Source organism: Oncorhynchus keta, chromosome 13 (assembly GCF_023373465.1).
Source record: "Oncorhynchus keta strain PuntledgeMale-10-30-2019 chromosome 13, Oket_V2, whole genome shotgun sequence".
Lineage (NCBI taxonomy): Eukaryota > Metazoa > Chordata > Actinopteri > Salmoniformes > Salmonidae > Oncorhynchus > Oncorhynchus keta.
The window spans coordinates 11,537,747-11,558,558 of NC_068433.1; the positions used below are offsets into that span (position 1 = coordinate 11,537,747).

Below are 20,812 nucleotides of genomic sequence, written 5' to 3' on the forward strand. Positions count from 1 at the left end.
CAATTGAGTCAATTGGAGGTGTACCTGTGCATGTATTTCAAGGCCTACCTTCACACTCAGTGCCTCTTTGACATCATGGGGAAATCAAAAGAAATCAGCCAAGACCTTTTTTGTCTGGATCATCCTTGGGAGCAAGATCGTACTTTTTCGAGACATGTCCTCTGGTCTGATGAAACAAAACAAAGAACTGGCCATAATGACCATTGTTATATTTGCAGGAAAAAGGGGGAGGCTTGCAAGCCGAAGAACACCATCCCAACCACGAAGCACAGCGTCATGGCAGCATCATGTTGTGGGGGTGCTTTGCTGCAGGGGGGACTGGTGCACTAGATGGCATCATGAAGTAGGAAAATTATGTGGTTATATTGAAGAAACATCAAGACATCAGTCAGGAAGTCAAAGCTTGTAAACGTCTGACCCACTGGGAATGTGATGAAAGAAATAAAAGCTGAAATGAATCATTCTCTCTGCTATTATTCTGACATTTCACATTCTTAAAATAAAGTGGTGATCCTAACTGACCGAAGACAGGGAATTTTTACTCCGATTAAATGTCAGGAATTGTCAGGAATTGTGAGTTTAAATGTATTTAGCCTAGGTGTATGTAAACTTCTGACTTCAACTGTACGTACGTACTAGCACTGCATTTCGTTTACTCAAAATAAACACTCGGTCATGTCTGCAACCTGAGGAACATTGCCAAGATGCAGCCGTTTCTCTCTCAGTCTTATACAGAGAGACTCGTCCATGCTTTTATTACAAGCAGGCTTGACTACTGTACTGCTCTCCTGTCTGATCTACCCAAGAAAGCCATTGATCAACTGGAAAACATACAGAATGCTGCAGCACGGGTACTGACCAAGACCAGACAGAGAGTACACATTACACTGGTTTTAAGGTCTCTGTACTGTAAAACATACAGAATGCTGCAGCACAGGTACTGACCAAGACCAGACAGAGAGCACACATTACACTGGTTTTAAGGTCTCTGTACTGTAAAACATACAGAATGCTGCAGCACGGGTACTGACCAAGACCAGACAGAGAGCACACATTACACTGGTTTTAAGGTCTCTGTACTGTAAAACATACAGAATGCTGCAGCACGGGTACTGACCAAGACCAGACAGAGAGCACACATTACACTGGTTTTAAGGTCTCTGTACTGTAAAACATACAGAATGCTGCAGCACAGGTACTGACCAAGACCAGACAGAGAGCACACATTACACTGGTTTTAAGGTCTCTGTACTGTAAAACATAGAGAATGCTGCAGGGTACTGACCAAGACCAGACAGAGAGCACACATTACACTGGTTTTAAGGTCTCTGTACTGTAAAACATACAGAATGCTGCAGCACAGGTACTGACCAAGACCAGACAGAGAGCACATATTACACTGGTTTTAAGGTCTCTGTACTGTAAAACATACAGAATGCTGCAGCACAGGTACTGACCAAGACCAGACAGAGAGTACACATTACACTGGTTTTAAGGTCTCTGTACTGTAAAACATACAGAATGCTGCAGCACAGGTACTGACCAAGACCAGACAGAGAGCACACATTACACTGGTTTTAAGGTCTCTGTACTGTAAAACATACAGAATGCTGCAGCACAGGTACTGACCAAGACCAGACAGAGAGCACACATTACACTGGTTTTAAGGTCTCTGTACTGTAAAACATACAGAATGCTGCAGCACAGGTACTGACCAAGACCAGACAGAGAGTACACATTACAATGGTTTTAAGGTCTCTGTACTGTAAAACATACAGAATGCTGCAGCACAGGTACTGACCAAGACCAGACAGAGAGCACACATTACACTGGTTTTAAGGTCTCTGTACTGTAAAACATACAGAATGCTGCAGCACAGGTACTGACCAAGACCACACAGAGAGTACACATTACACTGGTTTTAAGGTCTCTGTACTGTAAAACATACAGAATGCTGCAGCACAGGTACTGACCAAGACCAGACAGAGAGCACACATTACACTGGTTTTAAGGTCTCTGTACTGTAAAACATACAGAATGCTGCAGCACAGGTACTGACCAAGACCAGACAGAGAGCACACATTACACTGGTTTTAAGGTCTCTGTACTGTAAAACATACAGAATGCTGCAGCACAGGTACTGACCAAGACCAGACAGAGAGTACACATTACACTGGTTTTAAGGTCTCTGTACTGTAAAACATACAGAATGCTGCAGCACAGGTACTGACCAAGACCAGACAGAGAGTACACATTACACTGGTTTTAAGGTCTCTGTACTGTAAAACATACAGAATGCTGCAGCACAGGTACTGACCAAGACCAGACAGAGAGCACACATTACACTGGTTTTAAGGTCTCTGTACTGTAAAACATACAGAATGCTGCAGCACAGGTACTGACCAAGACCAGACAGAGAGCACACATTACACTGGTTTTAAGGTCTCTGTACTGTAAAACATACAGAATGCTGCAGACCACTCAATGTCCATGGGGCTTGGATCACACTGTGACCACTCAATGTCCATGGGGCTTGGATCACACTGTGACCACTCAATGTCCATGGGGCTTGGATCACACTGTGACCACTCAATGTCCATGGGGCTTGGATCACACTGTGACCACTCAATGTCCATGGGGCTTGGATCACACTGTGACCACTCAATGTCCATGGGGCTTGGATCACACTGTGACCACTCAATGTCCATTGACATTGGAGTAATTTAGCCAGACACCCTTATCCAGAGCGACTTACAGTAAGTAGTGAGTGGACGCATTTTCACACTTTTCCCCCGTAGTGGTCCCCCCATGGGAATCGAACCCACAAAAACTGGTCCCGAACTGTGTTCTATTGATGATATCTTCATAGCCCACGTTGACAAAAGGAAAATGTGAACAGATGGTTGTGTGTTTGGGGGAGAGAGAGTGAGAGAAACAGAGAAAGGGGGGCGAAGGGGAGAGAGAGAGAGAGAGAGAGAGAGAGAGAGAGGGGGGAGGAGAGAGAGGGTAGAGAGGGGGGAGGAGAGAGAGAGGGTAGAGAGAGGGGGCGAAGGGAGAGAGAGAGAGGGGAGAGGAGAGAGAGAGGGGGCAGAGAGAGAGAGTGGGAAAAAAACATCTGCTTAAATAGACAAAAATATTCATAAAATATGAACTCACTTTGCATGTGAGTCTTGTTTTTTGTTTAGAGAGAAGCCCGTTAGAGTGATATTTGTTGTTCTAGCTACAGTAGGTACTCTCAGTACTCACAGTACCCACAGGCAGGGCTGGTCTCATAGTGTATTCAGGCTGTTCACAGTACCTAACAACCCTCTCCCATGACAATGCAGCATTTTAGCTTTTTACTGTTCCCTTTTTTTTGGCATCTGCCCCCAAAACAATCTGAGTCAACTTTCCAAGCAGAGAAAGCAGAGAAAACAGTAGAAGAGAAGAGAGCATGTTTATATTGTTTAGAGGCGTCTGGTATCTGAATTACTGATGCAGCACTATGCAAATTGAAATGATCCCCGGCCCGACTCTGTTGGAAGGAATACAATCAGATTTGATGCGCATACAAATGATTTAGAGAATTACACACACTGTAGAAGGTGTACCAAGGTAGGTTAACGTTGTGAGCAAAGAAGAAAATCTGTATCAGTTTGTGAGGAACAGTGACTCGTTTGTTGTGGTTTTGTATTAAGTGGTACTGTATGAACAGTAGTCTCCAACAGTATGGGGAACAGTGACTCGTTTGTTGTGGTTTTGTATTAACTGGTACTGTATGTACAGTAGTCTCCAACAGTATGGGGAACAGTGACTCGTTTGTTGTGGTTTTGTATTAACTGGTACTGTATGAACAGTAGTCTCCAACAGTATGGGGAACAGTGACTCGTTTGTTGTGGTTTTGTATTAAGTGGTACTGTATGTACAGTAGTCTCCAACAGTATGGGGAACAGTGACTCGTTTGTTGTGGTTTTGTATTAAGTGGTACTGTATGAACAGTAGTCTCCAACAGTATGGGGAACAGTGACTCGTTTGTTGTGGTTTTGTATTAACTGGTACTGTATGTACAGTAGTCTCCAACAGTATGGGGAACAGTGACTCGTTTGTTGTGGTTTTGTATTAAGTGGTACTGTATGTACAGTAGTCTCCAACAGTATGGGGAACAGTGACTCGTTTGTTGTGGTTTTGTATTAAGTGGTACTGTATGTACAGTAGTCTCCAACAGTATGGGGAACAGTGACTCGTTTGTTGTGGTTTTGTATTAACTGGTACTGTATGTACAGTAGTCTCCAACAGTATGGGGAACAGTGACTCGTTTGTTGTGGTTTTGTATTAACTGGTACTGTATGTACAGTAGTCTCCAACAGTATGGGGAACAGTGACTCGTTTGTTGTGGTTTTGTATTAAGTGGTACTGTATGTACAGTAGTCTCCAACAGTATGGGGAACAGTGACTCGTTTGTTGTGGTTTTGTATTAAGTGGTACTGTATGTACAGTAGTCTCCAACAGTATGGGGAACAGTGACTCGTTTGTTGTGGTTTTGTATTAAGTGGTACTGTATGTACAGTAGTCTCCAACAGTATGGGGAACAGTGACTCGTTTGTTGTGGTTTTGTATTAAGTGGTACTGTATGTACAGTAGTCTCCAACAGTATGGGGAACAGTGACTCGTTTGTTGTGGTTTTGTATTAACTGGTACTGTATGTACAGTAGTCTCCAACAGTATGGGGAACAGTGACTCGTTTGTTGTGGTTTTGTATTAAGTGGTACTGTATGAACAGTAGTCTCCAACAGTATGGGGAACAGTGACTCGTTTGTTGTGGTTTTGTATTAACTGGTACTGTATGTACAGTAGTCTCCAACAGTATGGGGAACAGTGACTCGTTTGTTGTGGTTTTGTATTAACTGGTACTGTATGTACAGTAGTCTCCAACAGTATGGGGAACAGTGACTCGTTTGTTGTGGTTTTGTATTAACTGGTACTGTATGTACAGTAGTCTCCAACAGTATGGGGAACAGTGACTCGTTTGTTGTGGTTTTGTATTAACTGGTACTGTATGTACAGTAGTCTCCAACAGTATGGGGAACAGTGACTCGTTTGTTGTGGTTTTGTATTAAGTGGTACTGTATGAACAGTAGTCTCCAACAGTATGGGGAACAGTGACTCGTTTGTTGTGGTTTTGTATTAACTGGTACTGTATGTACAGCAGTCTACAACAGTATGGGGAACAGTGACTCGTTTGTTGTGGTTTTGTATTAACTGGTACTGTATGTACAGTAGTCTCCAACAGTATGGGGAACAGTGACTCGTTTGTTGTGGTTTTGTATTAAGTGGTACTGTATGAACAGTAGTCTCCAACAGTATGGGGAACAGTGACTCGTTTGTTGTGGTTTTGTATTAAGTGGTACTGTATGTACAGTAGTCTCCAACAGTATGGGGAACAGTGACTCGTTTGTTGTGGTTTTGTATTAAGTGGTACTGTATGAACAGTAGTCTCCAACAGTATGGGGAACAGTGACTCGTTTGTTGTGGTTTTGTATTAAGTGGTACTGTATGTACAGTAGTCTCCAACAGTATGGGGAACAGTGACTCGTTTGTTGTGGTTTTGTATTAACTGGTACTGTATGAACAGTAGTCTCCAACAGTATGGGGAACAGTGACTCGTTTGTTGTGGTTTTGTATTAACTGGTACTGTATGTACAGTAGTCTCCAACAGTATGGGGAACAGTGACTCGTTTGTTGTGGTTTTGTATTAACTGGTACTGTATGAACAGTAGTCTCCAACAGTATGGGGAACAGTGACTCGTTTGTTGTGGTTTTGTATTAAGTGGTACTGTATGTACAGTAGTCTCCAACAGTATACAGGGGAACAGTGACTCGTTTGTTGTGGTTTTGTATTAAGTGGTACTGTATGAACAGTAGTCTCCAACAGTATGGGGAACAGTGACTCGTTTGTTGTGGTTTTGTATTAACTGGTACTGTATGTACAGTAGTCTCCAACAGTATGGGGAACAGTGACTCGTTTGTTGTGGTTTTGTATTAAGTGGTACTGTATGAACAGTAGTCTCCAACAGTATGGGGAACAGTGACTCGTTTGTTGTGGTTTTGTATTAAGTGGTACTGTATGAACAGTAGTCTCCAACAGTATGGGGAACAGTGACTCGTTTGTTGTGGTTTTGTATTAACTGGTACTGTATGAACAGTAGTCTCCAACAGTATGGGGAACAGTGACTCGTTTGTTGTGGTTTTGTATTAAGTGGTACTGTATGTACAGTAGTCTCCAACAGTATGGGGAACAGTGACTCGTTTGTTGTGGTTTTGTATTAACTGGTACTGTATGTACAGTAGTCTCCAACAGTATGGGGAACAGTGACTCGTTTGTTGTGGTTTTGTATTAAGTGGTACTGTATGAACAGTAGTCTCCAACAGTATGGGGAACAGTGACTCGTTTGTTGTGGTTTTGTATTAACTGGTACTGTATGTACAGTAGTCTCCAACAGTATGGGGAACAGTGACTCGTTTGTTGTGGTTTTGTATTAAGTGGTACTGTATGAACAGTAGTCTCCAACAGTATGGGGAACAGTGACTCGTTTGTTGTGGTTTTGTATTAACTGGTACTGTATGTACAGTAGTCTCCAACAGTATGGGGAACAGTGATGTACAGTAGTCTCGTTTGTTGTGGTTTTGTATTAAGTGGTACTGTATGTACAGTAGTCTCCAACAGTATGGGGAACAGTGACTCGTTTGTTGTGGTTTTGTATTAACTGGTACTGTATGTACAGTAGTCTCCAACAGTATGGGGAACAGTGACTCGTTTGTTGTGGTTTTGTATTAACTGGTACTGTATGAACAGTAGTCTCCAACAGTATGGGGAACAGTGACTCGTTTGTTGTGGTTTTGTATTAACTGGTACTGTATGAACAGTAGTCTCCAACAGTATGGGGAACAGTGACTCGTTTGTTGTGGTTTTGTATTAACTGGTACTGTATGTACAGTAGTCTCCAACAGTATGGGGAACAGTGACTCGTTTGTTGTGGTTTTGTATTAAGTGGTACTGTATGAACAGTAGTCTACAACAGTATGGGGAACAGTGACTCGTTTGTTGTGGTTTTGTATTAACTGGTACTGTATGTACAGTAGTCTCCAACAGTATGGGGAACAGTGACTCGTTTGTTGTGGTTTTGTATTAACTGGTACTGTATGAACAGTAGTCTACAACAGTATGGGGAACAGTGACTCGTTTGTTGTGGTTTTGTATTAAGTGGTACTGTATGTACAGTAGTCTCCAACAGTATGGGGAACAGTGACTCGTTTGTTGTGGTTTTGTATTAACTGGTACTGTATGTACAGTAGTCTCCAACAGTATGGGGAACAGTGACTCGTTTGTTGTGGTTTTGTATTAAGTGGTACTGTATGTACAGTAGTCTCCAACAGTATGGGGAACAGTGACTCGTTTGTTGTGGTTTTGTATTAAGTGGTACTGTATGTACAGTAGTCTCCAACAGTATGGGGAACAGTGACTCGTTTGTTGTGGTTTTGTATTAACTGGTACTGTATGTACAGTAGTCTCCAACAGTATGGGGAACAGTGACTCGTTTGTTGTGGTTTTGTATTAACTGGTACTGTATGAACAGTAGTCTCCAACAGTATGGGGAACAGTGACTCGTTTGTTGTGGTTTTGTATTAAGTGGTACTGTATGTACAGTAGTCTCCAACAGTATGGGGAACAGTGACTCGTTTGTTGTGGTTTTGTATTAAGTGGTACTGTATGAACAGTAGTCTACAACAGTATGGGGAACAGTGACTCGTTTGTTGTGGTTTTGTATTAAGTGGTACTGTATGAACAGTAGTCTCCAACAGTATGGGGAACAGTGACTCGTTTGTTGTGGTTTTGTATTAAGTGGTACTGTATGAACAGTAGTCTCCAACAGTATGGGGAACAGTGACTCGTTTGTTGTGGTTTTGTATTAACTGGTACTGTATGTACAGTAGTCTACAACAGTATGGGGAACAGTGACTCGTTTGTTGTGGTTTTGTATTAACTGGTACTGTATGTACAGTAGTCTCGTTTGTTGTGGTTTTGTATTAAGTGGTAGTGAACTCCAACAGTATGGGGAACAGTGACTCGTTTGTTGTGGTTTTGTATTAACTGGTACTGTATGTACAGTAGTCTCCAACAGTATGGGGAACAGTGACTCGTTTGTTGTGGTTTTGTATTAAGTGGTACTGTATGAACAGTAGTCTACAACAGTATGGGGAACAGTGACTCGTTTGTTGTGGTTTTGTATTAACTGGTACTGTATGTACAGTAGTCTCCAACAGTATGGGGAACAGTGACTCGTTTGTTGTGGTTTTGTATTAAGTGGTACTGTATGTACAGTAGTCTACAACAGTATGGGGAACAGTGACTCGTTTGTTGTGGTTTTGTATTAAGTGGTACTGTATGTACAGTAGTCTCCAACAGTATGGGAACAGTGACTCGTTTGTTGTGGTTTTGTATTAAGTGGTACTGTATGTACAGTAGTCTCCAACAGTATGGGGAACAGTGACTCGTTTGTTGTGGTTTTGTATTAACTGGTACTGTATGTACATTAACTGGTACTGTATGTACAGTAGTCAGTAGTCTCCAACAGTATGGGGAACAGTGACTCGTTTGTTGTGGTTTTGTATTAAGTGGTACTGTATGTACAGTAGTCTCCAACAGTATGGGGAACAGTGACTCGTTTGTTGTGGTTTTGTATTAAGTGGTACTGTATGAACAGTAGTCTCCAACAGTATGGGGAACAGTGACTCGTTTGTTGTGGTTTTGTATTAACTGGTACTGTATGTACAGCAGTCTACAACAGTATGGGGAACAGTGACTCGTTTGTTGTGGTTTTGGCTCTGTACTCAGTTGGAGATGAGAATGAGGTCAAAGTGCAGTTCAGGTCAAAGTGCAGGTCAGGTCAAAGTGCAGACTGTCAGCTTTAATTTGAAGGTAATTTCATGCGTTTCATTCGGTGAACCGTTTAGAAACAGCAGAACTTTTTGTACATAGTCCCCAAATTTTAGGGGACCAAAGGTATTGGCACAAATTCAATTATATGTCTATTAATGTAGTATAAAGTTCAGTATTTGGTCCCATATTTCCAGCACACAATGACTACATCAAACTTGTGACTCTACAAACATGTTGGATGTATTTGCTGTTTGTTTTGGTTGAGTTTCAGATTATTTTGTGGCCAATAGAAATGAATTTTAAATAATGTATAATGTAAGTCACTTTTATTGTAAATAAGAATAGAATGTGTTTCTAAACACTTGTACATTAATGTGGATGCTACCATGGTTACGGATCATCCTGAATGAATCGTGACTAATGATGAGTGTGCGAAAGTTACAGACGCATAAATATCATACCCCCAAGACACACTAACAATAATCTAAAACACAACCAAAGCAAACAACAAATGCATCCAACACATTTGTAAATGGCAGGGCGAAATGACACCTATTCATTCGGGGCAAGAAATCTAAACATGGATTTGGCTTTGTGTTCTGATTTGATTATGACACATTTATGACACACACTGAACCATTTGCCATTGGCTTAGGATAAGACATAGGGCACTAGGTAAGTGCATTGCATTTAGGAGAAGGGACATAGTTAGTTTGTTCTACTCCTCAACACCCTAAAATGGTCTGACTTTGTTAGGGCTCGCTGCTCAAGGACTCTAACTGTGCGTGTCTGTGTGTGTCGACACAAGTCCCGTGTCAGTAAGATCTGTAATGTTAGAGCCTGACCTAGGTGCCATTAGGAGGTTTTAACAGTGGCGAGACAAGTCCCGTGTCAGTAAGATCTGTAATGTTAGAGCCTGACCTAGGTGCCATTAGGAGGTTTTAACAGTGGCGAGACAAGTCCCGTGTCAGTAAGATCTGTAATGTTAGAGCCTGACCTAGGTGCCATTAGGAGGTTTTAACAGTGGCGAGACAAGTCCCGTGTCAGTAAGATCTGTAATGTTAGAGCCTGACCTAGGTGCCATTAGGAGGTTTTAACAGCGGCGAGACAAGTCCCGTGTCAGTAAGATCTGTAATGTTAGAGCCTGACCTAGGTGCCATTAGGAGGTTTTAACAGTGGCGAGACAAGTCCCGTGTCAGTAAGATCTGTAATGTTAGAGCCTGACCTAGGTGCCATTAGGAGGTTTTAACAGCGGCGAGACAAGCCATAAATGATGTATGAATTGCTCCTTGCATCTCTTTCTTTAAACAAATGTCTCTCATCTGTCTCTCTCTTTCACACTTGTTTGCCCTCGCATTCTATTCTCCATCTCTCCCTGCGCCCCTCCCTCTCTCCTACCCTTCTTCTTCTCCCCTTTCACTCACACCCTTATGTACAGAGCCTTCAGAAAGTGTTCACACCCCTTGACTTATTCCACATTTTGTTGTGTTACAGCCTGAAATTAAAATGACAAAGTGAAAACATGTTTTATTTTTTTTTTGCAAATGTACTGAACATGAAATATAGACATATCTCAGTTACATAAGTATTCACACCCCTAAGTCAATACTATGGCAGCGATTACAGTTGTAAGTCTTTCTGGGTAAGTCTCTAAGAGCTTTCCACACCTGGATTGTGCAACATTTGCCCATTATTCTTTTCTTAAATGTTCAAGCTCTGTCAAATTGGTTGTTAGTCATTTGCTAGAAAACCATTTTTAGGTCTTGCCATAGATTTTCAACTAGATTTAAGTCAGAACTGTAACTCGGCCACTCAGGAACATTCACTGTCTTCATGGTAAGCAACTCCAGTTCAAGTTTGGCCTTGTATTTTAGGTTATTGTCCTGCTAAAAGGTGAATTCATCTCCCACATGTCTTGTGGGAAGCAGACTGAACCAGGTTTTTCTCTAGGATTTTGCCTGTGCTTAATTCCATTATGTCTATTTTTATCATGAAGCTCCCCATTCCTTAACGATTACAAGCACACCTGTACAGGTTTCCTTCTTTGCACTCCTAATCCTAAGTTTTCTCCTACCACAGCCATTAAACTAACTTTTTTTTAAATCACCATTGGCCTCATGGTGAAATCCCTGAGTGGTTTCCTTCCTCTGCGGCAACTGAGTTAAGAAGGACGCCTGTATCTTTGTAGTGACTGGGTGTATTGATACACCATCCAAAGTGTAATTAATAACTTCACCATGCTCAAAGAGATATTCAATGTCTTTTTTATTTTTTATTTTTTACCCATATACCAATAGGTGCCCTTCTTTGTGAGGCACTGGAAAACCTCCCTGGTCTTTGTGGTTGAATCTGTGTTTGAAATGCACTGCTCCATTGAGGGATAATTGTATGTGTGGTGTACAGAGATGAGGCAGTCATTCAAAAATCAAGTTAAAAACTATTATTACTTCATGCAACTTAACTTACTTGTGAAACACATTTTTACTCCTAAACCTATTTAGGCTTGCCATAACAAAGGGGTTGAATACTTATTGTATTGACTCAAGACATTTCAAAATGTAATTGAAAATTATCGAAAAACACAATGAAGCAGAGGGATGAGTGGAGTGGAGCAGAGGGAGGAGTGGAGTGGAGCAGAGGGAGGAGTGGAGTGGAGCAGAGGGAGGAGTAGAGTGGAGCAGATGGAGGAGTGGAGTGGAGCAGAGGGAAGAGTGGAGTGGAGCAGAGGGAGGAGTGGAGCAGAGCAGAGGGAGGAGTGGAGCAGAGTGAGGAGTGGAGCAGAGGGAGGAGTGGAGTGGAGCAGAGGGAGGAGTGGAGCAGAGTGAGGAGTGGAGTGGAGCAGAGGGAGGAGTGGAGTGGAGCAGAGGGAGGAGTGGAGTGGAGCAGAGGGAAGAGTGGAGTGGAGCAGAGGGAGGAGTGGAGCCGAGTGAGGAGTGGAGCAGAGGGAGGAGTGGAGTGAAGCAGAGTGAGGAGTGGAGCAGAGTGAGGAGTGGAGCAGAGGGAGGAGTGGAGTGGAGCAGAGGGAGGAGTGGAGCAGAGGGAGGAGTGGAGCAGAGGGAGGAGTGGAGCAGAGCAGAGGGAGGAGTGGAGTGGAGCAGAGGGAGGAGTGGAGTGGAGCAGAGGGAGGAGTGGAGAGGAGCAGAGGGAGGAGTGGAGTGGAGCAGAGGGAGGAGTGGAGCAGAGCAGAGGGAGGAGTGGAGTGGAGCAGAGGGAGGAGTGGAGTGGAGCAGAGGGAGGAGTGGAGCAGAGTGAGGAGTGGAGCAGAGGGAGGAGTGGAGTGGAGCAGAGGGAGGAGTGGAGTGGAGCAGAGGGAAGAGTGGAGTGGAGCAGAGGGAGGAGTGGAGCAGAGCAGAGGGAGGAGTGGAGCAGAGTGAGGAGTGGAGCAGAGGGAGGAGTGGAGTGGAGCAGAGGGAGGAGTGGAGCAGAGTGAGGAGTGGAGTGGAGCAGAGGGAGGAGTGGAGTGGAGCAGAGGGAGGAGTGGAGTGGAGCAGAGGGAAGAGTGGAGTGGAGCAGAGGGAGGAGTGGAGCAGAGTGAGGAGTGGAGCAGAGGGAGGAGTGCAGTGGAGCAGAGTGAGGAGTGGAGCAGAGTGAGGAGTGGAGCAGAGGGAGGAGTGGAGTGGAGCAGAGGGAGGAGTGGAGCAGAGGGAGGAGTGGAGCAGAGAGAGAAGTGGAGCAGAGGGAGGAGTGGAGTGGAGCAGAGGGAGGAGTGGAGCAGAGCAGAGGGAGGAGTGGAGTGGAGCAGAGGGAGGAGTGGAGAGGAGCAGAGGGAGGAGTGGAGTGGAGCAGAGGGAGGAGTGGAGCAGAGCAGAGGGAGGAGTGGAGTGGAGCAGAGGGAGGAGTGGAGTGGAGCAGAGGGAGGAGTGGAGCAGAGGGAGGAGTGGAGCAGAGGGAGGAGTGGAGTGTGCCCAATTTGACTGGAGCGTGGAGTGAGTTTCCCAAAGGCTGAAACATCAGTCTTCTCGTCCCTCCAATTTCACTCCAGTAGTGCTCACTTCACGAGCTCAGGGCATGTCCGGCCCAGCATGCATCTGTAGTCTACTTGTGTTCCCCTTGCTTTAGCGGCTGTCATCTGGTAAGATAAATATTTTCAAAAAGAAACTGATAAAACACACAGGTGAAAAATCTATGTGACTTACAAAGATGAGGAGGACCAAGAGCAAGAGAGGGAATGTGGTGATGTAGTGTCCACAACTGAAGAATCATTGTTGAATCTGCACAGACAGGTTTCCCAAAAGCATGATAGTGTACTTACTATCTGCCTATGCTAACAGAAAGGAACGAGGTGGGTAGCTAAGTGTGTCATTGTAGTAAAGTATTTAAAGACAAAAAATCTGATCTCTTAAAAGTTTCTTAATTTTCGTTCTATTATCTGTAAAATAGTCCATCATTGATTTTGGCCCAATAGGCCTGGAATATTAATATAATATTACCTCTTTCAAGGAGCTTTTAATTTAATTTGTATTTAATTATAAGTAAGTCACAGCCTAGATGTGCAATTTATAGACTATAATGATAATACAACAAACTGTTTAAATGCTGAGTGCTTAATGTCCCTGCCAAGCCTAGTGTGTCGCACTCGCAAACGCTTCTCAATTTATTTCTTTGTACGCTATAGCCTTCAAATAATTGAAAAATATAGCCTAAATAATTAATTTCTGTTCCTTCTTAGTCTCCCTGTCTGACCCCTGACCTATTTAGAGAGTTCATATCCTGTTAAATATGACAAGTAGCCTATTTGAAATGATGAGTGCTTCTTACAGTCACATTTTCAGGTGTATTATTCAAATACTTTTCATTCAAATCATTCGGTTTGATTTCAATACTTCAAAACCAAATGGTAGGTCCACGCAGACACAACAATAGATGGGTTCAATTGTGATTTTAATGAATGGAGCAAATTTGGAGCAGCAGCTTTGTTTTCCTGTGAGGGAGATAAGGTTTTTAGCGAAGCTGTTGGAAAGGATGTGTAGTGCCTTAGTGGATTTCTCACATACTCTGGTGTAGGCCAATGGCAAAAAAATATATACATTTGATCCATTTTAAATGAAAGCTGTAACACAACAACATGTGCTAAAGGGAAAGGAGTGTGAATACTTTCTGAAGGTACTGTAAGAACGTGCATGTCCCCATCACCTCCATTTTGTCTGATTTTCATCCGTCTGAAGATGTGTCTTCCATTATTCAAAGCCTAAATATATCCCAGGGGATTGCCATGGTAGGGCAAGCCAGACAGAAGAACCCGTGGCTTCCCCACTCTCCCAACTCTCTCCCTGCCATGTGGCACGGATTATTTCGGGCACATTTGGCCTGAATATTTAATGGACCAGCTATCATTTTCCATATATCATTCAAATAATATTTATCACATATCATATACTACCATTCAAAAGTTTGGGGTCACTTAGAAATGTCCTTGTTTTTTTAAAGAAAAGCACATTTTTTTGCCCATTAAAATAACATCAGATTGATCAGAAATAGAGTGCAGACATTGTTAATGTTGTCAATGACTATTGTAGCTGGAAACGGCTGATTTTTTTTATGGAATGTCTAAATAGGAGTACAGAGGCCCATTATCAGCAACCATCACTCCTGTGTTCCAATGGCACGCTGTTTTAGCTAAAGTTGATCATTTTAAAAAAGGCTAATTGATCATTAGAAAACCCTTTTGCAATTATGTTAGCACAGCTGAAAACCGGCCTTCTTCAGACTAGTTGAGTATCTGGAGCATCAGCATTTGTGGGTTTGATTACAGGCTCAACATGGCCAGAAACAAAGACCTTTCTTCTGAAACTCGTCAGTCTATTCTTGTTCTGAGAAATGAAGGTTATTCCATGTGAGAAATTGCCAAGAAACTGAAGATCTCGTACAACTACTCCCTTCACAGAACAGCGCAAACTGTCTCTAACCAGAATAGAAAGAGGAGTGGGAGGCCCCGGTGCACAACTGAGCAAGAGGACAAGTACATTAGAGTGTCTAGTTAGTTAAACAGACGCCTCACAAGTCCTGAACTGGCAGCTTCATTAAATAGTACTTCATTAAATTGTTGCAAAAAAAAAGCCATATCTCAGATTGGCCAATAAAAATATATGATTCAAAGATGGGCACAGACACTGGACAGAGGAACTCTGCCTAGAAGGCCAGCATCCCAGAGTACAGATTCTCAACTAGTCTAAAGAAGGTCAGTTTTATTGCATCTTTAATCAGTACAACAGTTTTCAGCTGTGCTAACATAATTGCAAAATAATTTTCTAATGATCAATTAGCCTTTTAAACTTGGATTAGCTAACACAACGTGACATTGGAACACAGGAGTGATGGTTGCTGATAATGGGACTCTATGCCTATATAGATATACCATTAAAAATCAGCCGTTTCCAGCTACAATAGTCATTTACAACATTATCAATGTCTACACTGTATTTCTGCTCAATTTGATGTTATTTTAATGGCCAAAAAATTTGCTTTTCTTTCAAAAACAAGGACATTTCTAAGTGACCCCAAACTTTTGAACGGTAGTGTATATCGTATATCATATAGATTATATATAGATTATTTTGGGTGCATTTGTCCTAAATCTTTAATAGACCAGCTATCATTTTCCAGCGCAATAGGATATGACTTTTCGGAAATGGGAATGTGAAATCATTTGGAAGGGGATGGAATGAGTCTGTGATTAAAGAAAGAGAGAGAGAGAGAGATTCCGTCCCTCTTTAGAAAGATTTGGTGGAGAGCACGGTGAACGGAAGGATCCGTTATTAAACTCCCTGGGTGTTCTTCTCCGATCACTATCATTTGCGCCGTGTGTTTGTTTGTGTGTGTGTGCTTGCATACGTATGTGTGTGTGTGTGTGTGTGTGTGTGTGTGTGTGTGTGTGTGTGTGTGTGTGTGTGTGTGTGTGTGTGTGTGTGTGTGTGTGTGTGTGTGTGTGTGTGTGTGTGTGTGTGTGTGTGTGTGTGTGTGTGTGTGTGTGTGTGTGTGTGTGTGTGTGTGTGTGTGAGCATTAATTCGTGTACCTGCCATTGCATGTTGTACAGTTGTTATTTTGAACACAGCAACAGCAGTTTGTTCATGGAACAAAGGGCGGTGGGGGCTACGATAACCATCCGGCTATCATCAGTCTAATGACAAGCTTCTAGTGTCTGATCAGTGTGTGGTGCAGATGTGAGGCTATTTACAGACGAGGAATCCAAGGGCTCTGAAAAAGAGGGGAGAGGAGGAGGACAGAAGATGTTGAGGTTCTGTCCTTGACAGGAGAGATAGAGAGGGATAAATGGAGGAATAAGGAAGAGATAAGGAGTAAATCAGAATGACTGAGAGTCAGAAGATTGAATCTCCACTAGAAAACATGGAATGGTCGCATCTGTCTGTTGGCTACAGGCAAGCAAGTCCTTTAGTTAAAACTATGAAGAGAAGATGCTTTGGGATAAGGACCATGCCAGAGGCATGTGTGATCACCAGTCAGCATAGTCTTTGTAGATATACACTGTAGATATTGTCCACCTACTGCATAATGCATTCACCCTGGCTATCTCATAGCTGTTCCTAGGGAAACCCTCCCCTCCCTCCCCTCCCACTATCTCAGAGCTGTTCCTGGGGAAAGCCTCCCCTCCCTCCCCTCCCACTATCTCATAGCTGTTCCTAGGGAAACCCTCCCCTCCCTCCCCTCCCACTATCTCAGAGCTGTTCCTGGGGAAAGCCTCCCCTCCCTCCCCTCCCACTATCTCATAGCTGTTCCTGGGGAAACCCTCCCTCCCCTCCCTCCCCTCCCACTATCTCAGAGCTGTTCCTGGGAAAACCCTCCCCTCCCTCCATCTCACAGCTGTTCCTGGGGAAAGCCTCCCCTCCCTCCCCTCCCACTATCTCAGAGCTGTTCCTCTGGAAACCCTCCCCTCCCCTCCCTCCCCCACCACTATCTCAGAGCTGTTCCTGGGGAAAGCCTCCCCTCCCTCCCGCTATCTCATAGCTGTTCCTGGGGAAAGCCTCCCCTCCCTCCCGCTATCTCAGAGCTGTTCCTGGGGAAAGCCTCCCCTCCCTCCCACTATCTCATAGCTGTTCCTGGGGAAAGCCTCCCCTCCCTCCCCTCCCACTATCTCAGAGCTGTTCCTGGGGAAAGCCTCCCCTCCCTCCCCTACCACTATCTCATAGCTGTTCCTGGGGAAAGCCTCCCCTCCCTCCCCTCCCACTATCTCATAGCTGTTCCTGGGGAAAGCCTCCCCTCCCTCCCACTATCTCATAGCTGTTCCTGGGGAAAGCCTCCCCTCCCTCCCCTCCCACTATCTCAGAGCTGTTCCTGGGGAAAGCCTCCCCTCCCACTATCTCAGAGCTTTTCATGGGGACTCCCTCCCTGTCCAAGCAACGGAAGGCTCAGTAATAAGTCCTAACCCTTACATAACACCTCTTCCTGTCATCTCTCTCTCTCTCTCCCTCCCTTTCCTTCTCTCGCTTTCTCTCTCTCTCTTTCTCTCTTCACCACCCCTCTCTCTATCAATTTCAATTTCAATTCAATTTAAGGGGATTTATTGGAATGGGAAACATATGTTTACATTGCCAAAGCAAGTGAAATAGACAATAAACAAAAGTGAAATAAACAATAAAAAATTCACAGTAAACATTACACTCACAAAAGTTCCAAATGAATAAAGACATTTCAAATGTCATATTATGTGCAAATAGTACAAATGGGAAAATACTTATGGGTTGTATTTACAACTGTATTTTTTCTTCACTGGTTGCCCTTTTCTTGTGGCAACAGGTCCCACATTCTGCCGCTGTGGTATTTCACCCAGTAGATATGGGAGTTGATCAAAATCGGGTTTGTTTTCTAATTCTTTGTGGGTCTGTGTAATGTGAGGGAAATATGTGTCTCTAATATGGTCATACATTTGGCAGGAGGTTAGAAAGTGCCATGCTGGTCCTCAACACAGGGGCACACAGTCCCCTCCTGTACTCCCTGTTCACCCATGACTGCGTGGTCAAGCACGACTCCAACACCATCATTAGGTCTGTGAGAGCCAGAAATCTTGCTTGTTTGTAGGTGACCAAATACTTATTTTCCACCATAATTTGCAAATAAATTCATAAAAAATCCTACAATGTGATTTTCTGGATTTTTTTGTCTCATGTTGTCTGTCATAGTTGAAGTGTACCTATGATGAAAATTACAGGCCTCTCGCATCTTTTTAAGTGGGAGAACTTGCACAATTGGTGGCTGACTAAATACTTTTTGCCCCACTGTATCTCACTGCAGAAAGCACCCCTCTTTCTCTGTATGTGTAGGCCATCTATTTGATCCTGTCTGGTCCAAAAGAGTATTACATTGTTGAGGCTCGTAGCATTTTAATGCAATGGAAGCCAGCAAGAATTTGGGTTCCCTTGATAAAAAAATATATAAAAAGTATGAAATAGCCAATCAGCGTTGAGCTAAACAGAGTGAGGACAACTGTGAATGGTCCTGGCACACCGAAAGAAAAGTGTGAAGGGAAGCCAGTTTTGGATTTGGCGTCACTCCTATCAAATCGCATTGAGAGCACACATCATCGACAGAAACGACTTGAATTGTTGAATCTCGTTGTGTTGTTGCCCTCCAGTGGTTAGCTATCTAGCTAAGATTGTCCCTTTCCTAAATTAGTCATGGATGGAGATAGGGATTTGAACTGTTTACTTTATTCTCCGTACTGGACAAAGATTATAACAGTAATTCAGATCCAACCATTAATTCATACATTGTTGTGCCCCTGGACTGAGAGGATGGAAGTTCAAAATGTAGCTGGATGCAGAAGGCTAATGTTAACTAGCTAACGTTGAAGCATTTTAGCCATGTAGCGTAGGACAACAAACACTAAAAGTGTGTACTGCATGACAGAGTGATAGACCGTTTCATCACAAGTAGGGTGGGTCAACATGTTTCTAAAAAACTATTTTTCTGACTTCCCCAGTAATTTTACCAACACACTGATACTGCATTTTGACTGTCTCTGTCCTTTTAAAACGTTTTGTGGTGTGTAGTGTCTACACTCACAACACGTGTCTACACCCACAACACGTGTCTACACTCACAACACGTGTCTACACTCACAACACTTGTCTACAACCACAACACGTGTCTACACTCACAACACGTGTCTACACTCACAACACGTGTCTACACTCACAACACGTGTCTACACTCACAACACGTGTCTACACTCACAACACGTGTCTACACCCACAACACGTGTCTACACTCACAACACGTGTCTACACCCACAACACGTGTCTACACTCACAACACGTGTCTACACCCACAACACGTGTCTACACTCACAACACGTGTCTACACTCACAACACGTGTCTACGCTCACAACACGTGTCTACACCCACAACACGTGTCTACACCCACAACACGTGTCTACACTCACAACACGTGTCTACACCCACAACACATGTCTACACTCACAACACGCGTCTACACTCACAACACGTGTCTACACTCACAACACGTGTCTACACTCACAACACGTGTCTACACCCACAACACGTGTCTACACTCACAACACGTGTCTACACCCACAACACGTGTCTACACTCACAACACGTGTCTACACTCACAACACGTGTCTACACTCACAACACGTGTCTACACCCACAACACGTGTCTACACCCACAACACGTGTCTACACCCACAACACGTGTCTACGCCCACAACACGTGTCTACGCTCACAACACGTGTATAGACCCACAACACGTGTCTACACTCACAACACGTGTCTACGCCCACAACACGTGTCTACGCTCACAACACGTGTATAGACCCACAACACGTGTCTACACTCACAACACGTGTCTACACTCACAACACGTGTCTACGCTCACAACACGTGTCTACACCCACAACACGTGTCTACGCTCACAACACGTGTCTACGCCCACAACACGTGTCTACACTCACAACACGTGTCTACACTCACAACACGTGTCTACACCCACAACACGTGTCTACACTCACAACACGTGTCTACACTCACAACACGTGTCTACGCTCACAACACGTGTCTACGCTCACAACACGTGTCTACACCCACAACACGTGTCTACACCCACAACACGTGTCTACACCCACAACACGTGTCTACACTCACAACACGTGTCTACACTCACAACACGTGTCTCCACCCACAACACGTGTCTACACTCACAACACGTGTCTACGCTCACAACACGTGTCTACGCTCACAACACGTGTCTACGCTCACAACACGTGTCTACACCCACAACACGTGTCTACACCCACAACACGTGTCTACACTCACAACACGTGTCTACGCTCACAACACGTGTCTACGCTCACAACACGTGTCTACACCCACAACACGTGTCTACACTCACAACACGTGTCTACACCCACAACACGTGTCTACACCCACAACACGTGTCTACACTCACAACACGTGTCTACACCCACAACACGTGTCTACACTCACAACACGTGTCTACACTCACAACACGTGTCTCCACCCACAACACGTGTCTACACCCACAACACGTGTCTACACCCACAACACGTGTCTACACTCACAACACGTGTCTACACTCACAACACGTGTCTACACTCACAACACGTGTCTACGCCCACAACACGTGTCTACGCTCACAACACGTGTCTACACTCACAACACGTGTCTACACCCACAACACGTGTCTACACTCACAACACGTGTCTACACTCACAACACGTGTCTACACTCACAACACGTTTTAGTGTCTATTTTTATTGCCCTTGTTTGTTTCCCTTTTGTTTATTGTTTATTTCACTTGATTTGGTCATGTTAACATACTGTACGTTTCCCATGTCAATAAAGCCCTTTCAATTGATTTGAATTGAGGGAGACCAGGAAGTGGTAGAGACAGGACTGT

General features: G+C 43.8%; 1 protein-coding gene and 1 long non-coding RNA gene across 7 annotated transcripts in view; both read left to right on the forward strand.

Moving 5' to 3' along the window:
* LOC118376550 (VPS10 domain-containing receptor SorCS2-like) overlaps positions 1-20,812 on the forward strand; it is a 507,846-nt gene that overhangs the window by 360,521 nt on the left and 126,513 nt on the right. The window lies entirely within an intron of this gene.
* On the forward strand, positions 875-2,426 carry LOC127906710 (uncharacterized). Of its 4 annotated transcripts, none has more exons than XR_008062488.1 (4): positions 875-1,242; positions 1,497-1,668; positions 1,755-1,840; positions 2,271-2,426. It is a non-coding gene; the product is annotated as an uncharacterized LOC127906710 (long non-coding RNA). The 4 variants fall into 4 exon arrangements; XR_008062487.1 differs by lacking the exon at positions 2,271-2,426 and adding an exon at positions 1,927-2,225; XR_008062489.1 differs by lacking the exon at positions 2,271-2,426 and adding an exon at positions 1,927-2,225 and having other exon boundaries at positions 875-1,070.